This window comes from Bubalus bubalis, chromosome 7 (genome assembly GCF_019923935.1).
Source record: "Bubalus bubalis isolate 160015118507 breed Murrah chromosome 7, NDDB_SH_1, whole genome shotgun sequence".
NCBI classification, from domain to species: Eukaryota; Metazoa; Chordata; class Mammalia; order Artiodactyla; family Bovidae; genus Bubalus; species Bubalus bubalis.
The window spans coordinates 65,345,764-65,359,274 of NC_059163.1; positions in this window are offsets into that span (position 1 = coordinate 65,345,764).

Consider the following 13,511-nt stretch of genomic DNA (forward strand, 5'->3'; position numbering starts at 1 on the left):
AAGATGGATGGAGAAGGGGGCTGGTGGTGGAGTATGCCACATTCCACATTGCTGGTCATCCAAGATTTTCCTTCCTTCCATAATCTGCCTACTTTCGTTTAGATTTCAAAACCTTTAAGTGGTTTAGTGTACATTGCACATAGTTTATTGTTGTTATCTGCAAGACTTTTGACCTGTTAGGAACTTGGCCACATTTAAAGTGGAAACCAGTGTAGACTTCTTTGTGCACAGAAAGGAAGGTAAACTGAATATTGATGTAAACTGAATATTGGTGACATTATTCCAAAACTTGATTCTATTTACCACAAAATCTTTTAGTAGAAGAACAGCAGTAGACATTCCTATTTAAGATAAATTGCAAGATAAAGTAGTTTTTTTTCCACTTAACTAACATTTGGTGAAGTGCACAGAAATAGATATTAAAGAAAACCTTGATACATTAGTACTCCATAGGACTGAATAAAGCCTAGTAAATTTTATCTAAAAACTGACAGATATTTATTGAATTTTCTAATTGAATTCACTAAGTATAAGTATCTAAAATATTAGATCAATACCACATTTTAATGTGGCAATTAATGTACTAAAATATGAGATAATTTTACTATGTAATTTCTTGAGAGCTCATTTTGATGTCTTTTACTGCAGATTTAGAACTGAAAGAATATGACTAGATCGTTCTGGTAGTAAGCCAGAGCTCAAAGCAAACATGACACCTCCTGGAATGAAATAGTGAGAATATTTTCCTGCAGACATAATAATTTCTCAGAGACAAGGAATTTTATTCAGTCAAATATAACTGATTAAATAGATAATCACAATTTTTTGCTAGTTTTTAAATATATGAAAAATTTGTTTTGTGGAAATGATGTTAATCATGAAGTAATATTTCATGAGGTGATATTAAAAGGAAAATTAACTTCTTATTAAAAATGAGATACATGTGACTTAATATAACAAATACCTTCAAAGTTGCCTCAATTTGTGTGTTCTGACAAAACAAACAAATTTGTTTTGTTTGTTTATATTAAAAGCTCTATAGAATACCCTTAATAGGGAATACAATTCACTGAAAAGAGCTAAAGTAAATCAAATTGGGAGACAAAGTAAAATGACATATTTGCTATAGAGAATTACAATATTTATTGAATCTAAAAGTTAGGTTTTTAAGGATGTTAAACATATTTATGGGCTTCCCTGGTAGCTCAGATGGTTAAAAAAAAAAAAAAATCTGTCTGCAATGTAGGAGATCTGGCTTAAATACCTGGGTCGGAAAGATCCCCTGGAGGAGGGCATGGCAACCCACTCTAGTATTCTTGCCTGGAGAATCCTAATGGACAGTGGAGCCTGGGGGGCTACAATCCATGGGATTGCAAAGAGTTGGACATGATTGAGTGACTAAACACACAGCATAGCAAACATATTTATAGGGAAAATAATACTTTTTTATTACAAAGATCAAATTTGCATTTGAAAAAACAAACTTAAGATTTCTTACATTTTAAATCATTTTCTTTTTTCCCAGTTTTTCCAGGGTCAGCATGTATTGATTATTGTTTTGAAATATAATTTTATTGTAGCTGTAAACTATTCACAAAAGAGTGCTTTATAGTATATAGTCACAACCTAAGAATTAAATGTAGCCATGAAGGGATATGTTTGCATTCTGGAGTTTCAGTTCCGTTCACCTCAGTTGCTCAGTCGTGTCCAACTCTTTGAGACCTCATGAATCACAGCATGCCAGGCCTCTGGAGTTTAACATCTACTAATACTTTATTTCTGAAAGTGGCTTAATAAAAGTGATAGCTCTTATCTATGCTACTTGGCTTCAATTTACCTCTTTTAGTTCATGGGATATTAAGTCAGACAGCTGTCTTAAGAAATTTATCCTACGAAATTTGTGAGGCCCACTTAAAACAACTATAACACTGTATAACTGACACACATATTGTTGATGCACACACACACACACACAACGGCAGAAAAATTCTGAGATGTTTCTCAATGATCCCTACTTTTTTGTGTTCCAAAACAGGAGCAACGGCAGCCCAGGCCATAATAAATACTTGCTTATGATGCTCATATCCTAACAGTCCTCAGAACCATTGAGTTTTGACCTAAAACTTAGGGCTTCTACTCATGTTTTCTTTATCGTTGTGGTTGATAGAGTAATGTCCATATCTTAATCCTCCATGATATGTTTATTGTGTGGAAACTGAGACTTTGCAGATGTGATTAAGGGCTTAATCTGGATAGGCCCAGTGTCAACACAAACATTTTCATATGAGGGAAGTTGGTTAGGGGGTCAAAGTGAGTAGTAGACTACAATGTGATGGATAGAAGAAGTTGGTGTTATATGAAGGATGGATCATGAGTCAAGGAATGCAGGCAGCCTCTAGAACCTGGAAAAGATCAGGACATAATTCTTCCTTGAAGCCTTTACAGGTAATACAGGCTTACAACATCTTGATTTTAGAGTTTTGATTTCCAGAGCTCTGGAAAAGGTCAGTTTTCATTCCAATCCCAAAGAAAGGCAATGCCCAAGAATGCTCAAACTACTGCACAATTGCACTCATCTCACATGCTAGTAAAGTAATGCTCAAAATTCTCCAAGCCAGGCTTCAGCAATGTGTGAACCGTGAACATCCTGATATTCAAGCTGGTTTTAGAAAAGGCAGAGGAACCAGAGATCAAATTGCCAATATCTGCTGGATCATAGAAAAAGCAAGAGAGTTCCAGAAAAGCATCTATTTCTGCTTTATTGACTATGCCAAAGTCTTTGATTGTGTGGATCACAATAAACTGTGGAAAATTCTTCAAGAGATGGGAATACCAGACCACCTGACCTGCCTCTTGAGAAACCTGTATGCAGGTCAGGAAGCCACAGTTAGAACTGGACATGGAACAACAGACTGGTTCCAAATAGGAAAAGGAGTTGGTCAAGGCTGTATATTGTCACCCTGCTTATTTAACTTCTATGCAGAGTACATCATGAGAAATGCTGGACTGGAAGAAACACAAGCTGGAATCAAGATTGCTGGGAGAAATATCAGTAACCTCAGATATGCAGATGACACCACCCTTATGGCAGAAAGTGAAGAGGAACTCAAAAGCCTCTTGATGAAAGTGAAAGAGGAGAGTGAAAAAGTTGGCTTAAAGCTCAACATTCAGAAAATGAAGATCATGGCATCCGGTCCCACCACTTCATGGGAAATAGATGGGGAAACAGTGGAAGCAGTGTCAGACTTTATTTTTCTGGGCTCCAAAATCACTGCAGACAGTGACTGCAGCCATGAAATTAAAAGAAGCTTACTCCTTGGAAGGGAAGTTATAACCAGCCTAGATAGCATATTCAAAAGCAGAGACATTACTTTGCCAACAAAGGTTTGTCTAGTCAAGGCTATGGTTTTTCCTGTGGTCATGTATGGATGTGAGAGTTGGACTGTGAAGAAGGCTGAGCGCCAAAGAATTGATGCTTTTGAACTGTGGTGTTGGAGAAGACTCTTGAGAGTCCCTTGGACTGCAAGGAGATCCAACCAGTCAATTCTGAAGGAGATCAGCCCTGGGATTTCTTTGGAAGGAATGATGCTAAAGCTGAAACTCCAGTACTTTGGCCACCTGATGCGAAGAGTCGACTCATTGGAAAAGACCCTGGTGCTGGGAGGGATTAGGGGCAGGAGGAGAAGGGGATGACAGGGGATGAGATGGCTGGATGGCATCACTAACTCGATGGACGTGTGTCTGGGTGAACTCCGGGAATTGGTGATGCACAGGGAGGCCTGGCGTGCTGCGGTTCATGGGGTCGCAAAGAGTTGGACACGACTGAGTGACTGATCTGATCTGATCTCTGAAGAATAATTTTGTATTATCTTATACCACCAGGTTTAAAGTAACTTGTTACCACAATAGGAAACTAATAACAAGCAGCAACAACTCTTGCTGAACATATATATAACCTATGGACTAGAAAGTCTACTCACATTTATATATCCTCCAGACATTTTACCGAAAAACATGTCGTATAAATTTTATATCAGTAATATGTAAATATGAAAACTATAGATACATTGTAGGTCCATTAAGAAATCATGTGTTAACTCAGGAATATGCATAAAATGAAATGCTACAAATCAAAATAAAAACTATACTACTGATACATTCAACAACATGGATGATTCTTACAAACACCACATTAAAAGATGTCAGGTCAAGGTGAATAAAGTAGGATTTCATTTATTTAAAAAAACTTTAGAAACAAAAATAATCAGTGGTATTAGAGGCAAGGATAATGGAGGACAATGTGTACTTACAGGAAGAACTATAGAGAGGAAATTTTACCTTAAAAAGGAACTGCAAGATATCTGGCTGGAACTGTTATGATGATGTTTCACTACAAGAATCTTATATAGTCACAATATATCGAAGCAATCAAACTTGGTGATCTGAGCTTTTGAAAGGAACATTTTAAAGTCTTTGCAACCCTAATTAAGGTGATTTGGAAGCAATAACTTTAATGTTGATCATTAAGCGTGACAGTAGATGGTAAACAAGAGATGCTGAGAAGCCCAGCGGTCCCTGCTGTTATTTCAAAAGTAATATGTTTGAAATAAAGTCATTGGGACTGGTTCTTGTGACAGGACAAGGTGATCTTGGAGGCAGGTAATAAAGCCTGTCAGAATAATTGGTCTTGTTTCCCCAGGTGTATCTTAATAATTAATTGGGGCTCAGCATTTATTGTTTCTTCTTCATTTTCCTAGGTCTCAGTTATCATGACATATAAAGTTTACTAGAGTAAAATAGAATTAATTGGAAAAACAAAGCAATCAATTTCAAATAATGTGATAAATCAATTGATCATAAAGTCACCAAATTATGTCTTGTTTACCAAGAAATAGCTGTTTTAAATTAGTTGAACTGCAGTTTTTGTGGCTTAAGATAAACTAAAAGCTTGGCATTATTTTTAATGGAATACAAAATTAAATTGTTTTCATACTCTTTAAATAAAAGAAGTTTCATGCTTTTAAAATGACTAGAACGTCTAAATGCAATTACTGTTCCTTTTCATACATTTCTTATGAGAAAAACTATAAGGAGTTACATAAGCTTTGTTTTATTTTGCTTTTTAATAATATTTTAAAACAAATATTATCTTCCATTAGGGTTTTAAAATAGAATTAATGTTTGGAACTTATACTTTGTGATTGAAAGTTGTATTATACTACCAGATTCCAATAACTTACTTTGGAGATAAGTTTGATTATGTGAACTCTTTGGAAAGGAAGATTCTGTAGGAAAAATAGTCAAGTTGTGGGCTAAAAGTTCATTCAGTTCAGTTCAGTTCAGTTCGGTCACTCAGTCGTGTCCGACTCTTTGCGACTCCATGAATCGCAGCACGCTGGGCCTCCCTGTCCATCACCAACTCTGGGAGTTCACTCAAACTCACGTCCATTGAGTCGGTGATGCCATCCAGCCATCTAATCCTCTGTTGTCCCCTTCTCCTCCTGCCCCCAATCCCTCCCAGCATCAGAGTCTTTTCCAATGAGTCAACTCTTCGCATGAGGTGGCCAAAGTACTGGAGTTTCAGCTTTAGCATCATTCCTTCCAAAGAACGCCTAGGACTGACCTCCTTTAGAATGGACTGGTTGGATCTCCTTGCAGTCCAAAGGACTCTCAAGAGTCTTCTCCAACAAAAAGTTCATTAAACTAATTGTTTCAGGACTTTCGTACCCTATTTCAGCAATAGATTATGCCAATATATGATTGATATGTTCATTCAGTCAACAGATATGCATTGAAGTTGTATTATATCCATTTGTAAATCCTAAGTTCTCATTAATTTATTCATTTGACAAATAATACTTTAAACATCCTTTAAGCCATGGCAAAATAATTAGTATTGGATCAGCCCTTCACCATAAACAGTTATAATAAAAACATAAAAGGCAACGATTTTCAAATATTTTAGGGATTAAGCAAATGACAGTGAAAAACTACAGTCCTGGACAGAAAGGAAACATTTAATCCAGTTCTGCATTTTCTTTGGCTTCCTGCCTGCACTGATACACTTGACTGTGTCACATGAAAGTGGGGAGCAAGTGGACCAGAAGTAGTAGTCTGAGTAAGGAAAGTAGAAATCAGAATTCTTTGTTTCTTATGCTACTTGAATTTATGGAGTGTAAAGGAAAGAGGTGGTCAGAAGGGAAGACTGTGCTTATGCAAGATGAATTTTCATAAAACCTGGCAGAGAGTAGCTGCTGTGGCATTGAGAGCAGACTAGAGATACTACACAGTAAGCAGGACTGGGAGATGTTGGAATTCTGGCCTGATCAGGGTGGGTATATTTCATTGAGGAGTTCAGTTATTTAGTTGAGAACTCAGAAAAAATAGTAAGAATTATTACTCTAGAGTAAATAATACACTCTGGGACTAAGGTAAAATCAAAACTCTATCAACTCTAACAAATAATAAATCAAGTCTTAAAGGGTCAAGATGGTATGCCATAAATTTAGCTTCTTACCAAAACAAAACTCAAAGCTGTTAAATGAAATTACAGATCTTTTCAGTGTATCATGCAAATGTACAGCACAAAAAAAAATTTAAGTCATGTGAAGATGCAGAAAAATGTGAAATATAAATAATTTTTTTTCAAGTTCAGTTGATGCAGACAGTACAATGACCTAAATGCTCATATTAGTGATCAAGGACTTTGAGTTCAGTTCAATTCAGTCACTCAGTCATGTCTGACACTTTGTGACCCCATGGACTGCAGCACACCAGGCTTCCCTGTCCATCAGGAATTTTAAATATATCCAAAATTCTTAATGAAAAGATGGATAAAGATAGTGAACATAGGATACAAACAAACAAAATCATATATTGTTGATACCTTACAAAACAGGTATAAAGAGAGCAGTTTAAAAGTATAAGGGAAAAAAGTCACCAAGAGAGAAACATGCAAGCGATACGAGGTATACTCAGAAACAACAGAGTCCAGAATAGATGGGGCATTTTTAAACTAGCAAAAGGAAAATAAAAAGTAACAAAATCACAGTTAATCTATAAGTCATTACCCAGCATGAATATTTTAAGAACAGGAAAAACAAGCACATTTTTTTTTCCTGATGATTCAAAAATGAATTCATCTCCAGTAAATCTAGACTTAATGTAAAGAAAAACACAAATGAAGTCTTTGGTCTGAAGGAAAATGTTGTATATTCTTACAATTTACCAATTTAAATGAAGTGAATAAAATTTAATATTAAGCAATATTAGTAAGTTATTGATATTGTATTCCAAGATTAATCTTGTAAACTTGCAGAAGTGACATATATCACTTCCAGGAATGGATTATAAAACTATGCACATTATATCTTTTGAGGTCTCTATTTCCTTCAAACTATCTTCTGGGAGAGGTTAATCACTGCATTAGGCAGCTTTTGGAGAGACCTAGGCTTCTGATTGACAGAAATCTCTGGCCAGTGAAGAACTGAAGTCTGCTATCAGTCTTACAATTGAACTTGAAAGCAGATTATGCAACCCCATTTAAGCCTTCTGGTTATTGCAGTCCTGTCTGACACCTTGATGACACTACTCAGCAGTGGTCACGGGACTGGAAAAGGTCAGTTCTCCTTCCAATCCCTAAGAAAGGCAATGCAAAAGAATGTTCAAACTACTGTACAATTACACTCATCTCACACACTAGCAATGTAATGCTCAAAACTCTCCAAGCAAGGCTTCAACAGTACATAAACTATGAACTTCCAGATGTTTAAGCTGGATTTAGAAAAGGCAGAGGAACCAGGTATCAAATTGCCAACATCTGTTGGATTATCCAAAAAGGCAAGAGTTCCAGAAAAACATCTAATTCTGCTGTATTTACTACACCATAGCCTGTGACTGTGTAGATCAAAACAAACTGGAAAATTCTTCAAGAGAGGGGAATAACAAACCACCTTACCTGCCACTTGAGATATCTGTATACAGGTCAAGAAGCAACAGTTAGAACTGGACATGGAACAGACCGGTTCCAAATTGGGAAAGGAGTATGTCAAGGCTGTGTATTGTCACCCTGCTTATTTAACTTATATGCACAGTACATCATGCGAAATGCCAGGCTGGATGAATCACAAGTTGGAATCAAGATTGCCAGGAAAATATCAATAACCTCAGATATGCAGATGACACCACCCTTATAGCAGAAAGTGAAGAAGAACTAAAGAGCCTCTTGATGAAAGTGAAAGAGGAGAATGAAAAAGCTGGCTTAAAGCTCAACATTCAAAAAACAAAGATCATGGCACCAGTCCCATCACTTCATGTCAAATAGGTGGGGAAACAATGGAAACATTCAGTTCATTTCGGTCACTCAGTCATGTCCAAAACAGAGCCCCATGAAATGCAGCAGGCCATGCCTCTCTGTCCATGGCCAGCTCCTGGAGTTTACCAAACTCATGTTCATAGAGTCAGTGATGCCATCCAACCATCTCATCCTCTGTTGTCCTCTTCTCCTGTCACCCTCAATCTTTCCCAGGATCAGGGTCTTTTCAAATGAGTCAGTTCTCGGCATCATGTGTCCAAAGTATTGGAGTTTCAGCTTCAACATCAGTCCTTCCAATGAACGTTCAGGACTGATTTCCTTTAGGATGGATTGGTTAGATCTCCTTGCAGTCCAAGGGATTCTCAAGAGTCTTCTCCAACACTACAGTTCAAAAGCATCAATTCTTCGGTGCTCAACTTTCTTTATAGTCCAACTCTCATTTCCAAACATGACTACTGGAAAGACCACAGCCTTGACTAGACAGACATTTGTTGACAAAGTAATGTCTCTGCTTTTTAATATGCTGTCTAGGTTGGTCATAATTTTTCTTCCAAAGAGTGACTGCCTTTGTATTTCATGGCTGCAGTTACCATCTGCAGTGATTTTGGAGCCCCCCCCCAAATATTCTGCTACTGTTTCCACAGTTTCTCCATCTATTTGCCATGAAGTGATGGGACCAGATGCCATGATCTTTGTTTTCTGAATGTTGAGCTTTAAACCAACATTTTCACTCTCCTCTTCCACTTTCACCAAGAGACTCTTCAGTTCTTCTTCACTTTCTGCCATAAGGGTGGTGTCATCTGCATATCTGAGGTTATTGATATATTCTCCCGGCAATCTTGATTCCACCTTGTGCTTCATCCAGCCCAGAGTTTCTCATGATGTACTCTGCATATAAGTTAAATAAGCAGGATGACAAAATACGGCCTTGACATACTCCTTTTCTTATTTAGAAGCAGTCTGTCGTGGCATCTGGTCTCATCACTTCATGGGAAATAGATGGGGAAATAATGGAAACAGTGTCAGACTTTATATTTTAGGGCTCCAAAATCACTGCACATGGTGATTGCAGACATGAAATTAAAAGACGCTTACTCCTTGGAAGGAAAGTTATGACCAACCTGGACAGCATATTCAAAAGCAGAGATATTACTTTGCCAACTGAGGTCTGTCTAGTCAAGGCTATGGTTTTTCCAGTGGTCATGTATGGATGTGAAAGTTGGACTGTGAAGAAAGCTGAGCACCAAAGAATTGATGCTTTTGAACTGTGGTGTTGGAGAAGACTCTTGCGAGTCCCTTGGACTGCAAGGAGATCCAACCAGTTCATTCTAAAGGCGATCAGCCCTGGGATTTTCTTTGGAAGGAATGATGCTAAAGCTGAAACTCCAGTACTTTGGCCACCTCATGCAAAGAGTTGACTCACTGGAAAAGACCATGATGCTTGGAGGGATTGGGGTAGGAGTAAAAGGGGACGACAGAGGATGAGATGACTGGATGGCATCACCGACTCGATGGACATGAGTTTGAGTGAACTCTGGGAGTTGGTGATGGACAGGGAGGCCTGGTGTGCTGTGATTCATGGGGTCACAAATAGTCGGACATGACTGAGTGACTGAACTGAACTGAACTGAACTGTTGTTCCATGAAAGTTCTAACTGTTGCTTCCTGACCTGCATAAAGATTTCTCAAGAGACAGGTCAGGTGGTCTGGTATTTCCATCTCTTTCAGAATTTTCCACAGTATTGTGATCCACACAGTCAAAGGCTTTGGCATAGTCAATAAAGCAGAAATAGATGTTTTTCTGGAACTCTCTTGCTTTTTCCATGATCCAGAAGATGTTGGCAATTTGATCTCTGGTTCTTCTGCCTTTTCTAAAACCAGCTTGAACATCTGGAATTTCACAGTTCACGTATTGCTGAAGCCTGGGTTGGAGAATTTTGACCATTACTTTACTCGTGTGTGAGATGAGTGCAACTGTGCAGTAGTTTGAGAGTTCTTTGGCATTGCCTTTCTTTGGGATTGGAATGAAAACTGACCTTTTCCAGTCCTGTGGCCACTGCTGAGTTTTCCAAATTTGCTGGCATATTGAGTGCGGCACTTTCACAGCAACATCTTTTAGGATTTGAAATAGCTCAACTAGAATTCCATCTCCTCCACTATTGTCCTTTGTAGTGATGCTTCCTAAGGCCCATTTGACCTCACATTCCAGGATGTCTGGGTCTAGGTGAGTGATCACATCATTATGATTATCATGGTTAATGAAGATCTTTTTTGTACAGTTCTGTGTATTCTTGCCACCTCCTCTTAATATCTTCTGCTTCTGTTAGGTCCATACTATTTCTGTCCTTTATTAAGCCCATCTTTGCATGAAATGTTCCCTTGGTATCTCTAATTTTCTTGAAAAGATCTCTAGTCTTTCCCATCTATTGTTTTCCTCTATTTCTTTGCACTGATCACTGAGGAAGACTTTCTTATCTCTCCTTGCTATTCTTTGGAACTCTGCATTCAAATGGTTAATCTTTCCTTTTCTCCTTTGTGGGTATATGTTTCCTTTTCTCCTTTGCTTTTGGGTTCTCTTCTTTTCACAGCTATTTGTAAGGCCTCCTCAGACAGCCATTTTGCCTTTTTGCATTTCTTTTTGTTGCGTATGGTCTTGATCCCTCTCTCCTGTACAATGTCACGAACCTCCATCCATAGTTCATCAGCCACTCTATCTATCTGGTCTAGTCCCTTAAGTCTATTTTTCACTTCCATTGTACAATCATTAGGGGTTTGATTTAGGCCATATCTGAAGAGTCTACTGGTTTTCCCTCCTGCTGCTGCTAAGTCACTTCAGTCATGTCTGACTCTGTGCGACCCCATAGATAGCAGCCCACCAGCCTCCTCTGTCCCTGGGATTCTCTAGGCAAGAACACTGGAGTGGGTTGCCATTTCCTTCTCCAATGCATGAAAGTGAAAAGTGAAAGTGAAGTCGCTCAGTCGTGTCTGACTCTTCACGACCCCATAGACTGTAGCCTACCAGGCTCCTCCGTCCATGGGATTTTCCAGGCAAGAGTACTGGAGTGGGTTGCCACCGCCTTCTCCAGTGGTTTTCCCTACTTTCTTCAAAGTAGGTTTTCCCTACTTTCTTCCATTTAAGTCTGAATTTGGCAATAAGAAGTTCATGATCTAGCCATAGTCAGCTCTCCATCTTGTTTTTGCTGACTATAAGAGCTTCTCCATTTTTGGCTGCAAAGAATATAATCAGTCTCATTTTGGTGTTGACCATCTGGTGATATCCATGTGTAGAATCTTCTCTTGTGTTGTTGGAAGAGGGTGCTTGCAATGACCAGTGCATTCTTTTGGCAGAACTCTATTAGCCTTTGCCCTGCTTCATTCTGTACTCCAAGGCCAAATTTGTCTGTTACTTCATGTGTTTTTTGACTTCCTACATTTGCATTCCATTCCCCTATAATGAAACGGACATCTTTTGAGGGTGTTAATTCTGGAAGATCTTGTAGATTTTCATAGAACCGTTCAACTTCAGCTTCTCCAGCATTACTGGTAAGGGTGTAGACTTGGATTACCATGATATTGAATGGTTTGCCTTGGAAACAAACAGAGATCACTCTGTCGTTTTTGAGACTGCATCCAAGTACTGCATTTTGGACTTTTGTTGAGTATGATACTTACTCCATTTCTTCTAAGTGGTTCTTGCCCACAGTAGTAGATATAATGGTCATCTGAGTTAAATTCACTGATTCCAATCCATTTTAGTTTGCTGATTCTTATGTTGATGTTCACTCTTGCCATCTCCTGTTTGATCACTTCCAATTTGCCTTTATTCATGGACCTAACATTCCAGGATCCTATGCAGTATTGTTCTTTATAGCATCGAGCCTTACTTCCATCACCAGTCACATTCACAACTGCATGTTATTTTTGCTTTGGCTCTGTCTTTTCATTCTCTCTGGAGTTATTTCTCCACTGATCTCCAGTAGCATATTTGGCACCTACCAACTTGGGGAGTTCATCTTTCAGTGTCCTATGTTTGCCTTTTCATACTGTTCATTAGGTTCTCAAGACAGGAATACTGAATGGTTTGCCCTTCCCTTCTCCAGTGGACCACATTTTGTCACAGCTGTCCACCATGACCAGTTCAACTTGGGTGGCCCTACATGGCATGGCTCATAGTTTCATTGAGTTAGACAAGGATGTGGTCCATATGATTATATTGGTTATTTTCCTGTGATTGTGGTTTTCAGTCAGTCTGCCCTCTGATGGAGAAGGATAAGAGGCTTATGAAAGCTTCCTTATGGGATAGACTGACTGAGGGGGAAAATGGGTCCTGTTCTAATGGGCCATGCTCTGTAAATCATTAATTCAATTTTCTGTTGATGGGTGGAGCTTGTTTCCTCCCTGCTATCTACCTGGGGCCAAACTATGATGAAGGTAATGAAGATAATGGTGAACTTCCTCAAAAGATCCCATGCATGTACTGCTACAGTCCATGCCCCCAACCCTGCATCGGGCCACCTCTGACCCACGCCTTTGCAGGAGACTCCCAGACTCCCACAGGCATGTTTGGGACTGTATCCTGTGGGGTCACTGTTCCTTTCTCCTGGGTCCTTGTGCACAACATTCTGTTGTGCCCTCCAAAAGCGTATTTCCCAGTCATGTGTAATGGAAACATTAAGAGACTTTATTTTGAGGGGCTCCAAAATCACTGCAGACAGTAACTGAAGCCATGAAGTTAAAAGACGCTTGCTCCTTGGAAGAAATCTATGACCAACCTAGACAGCATATTAAAAAACGGACATTACTCTGCCAATAAAAGTCTGTCGAGTACATCTATGGTTTTTTCAGGAGTCGTGTATGGATGTGAGAGTTGAATTATAAAGAAAGCTGAGAGCTGAAGAACTGATGCTTTTGAACAGTGGTGTTGGATAACACTGTTGAGAGTCCCTTGGACTGCAAGGAGATCAAACCAGTCAATTCTAAAGGAAATCACTCCTGAATATTCATTGGAAGGACTGATGCTGAAGCTGAAACTCCAATACTTTGGTCACCTGATGGGAAGAACTGACTCATTGGAAAAGACCTTGATGCTGGGAAAGATTGAAGGCAGGAGAAGGCGATGAGAGAGGATGAGATGGTTGGATGGCATCACGGACTAAATGGACATAAGTTTGAGCAAGCTCTGAGAGTTGGTGATGGA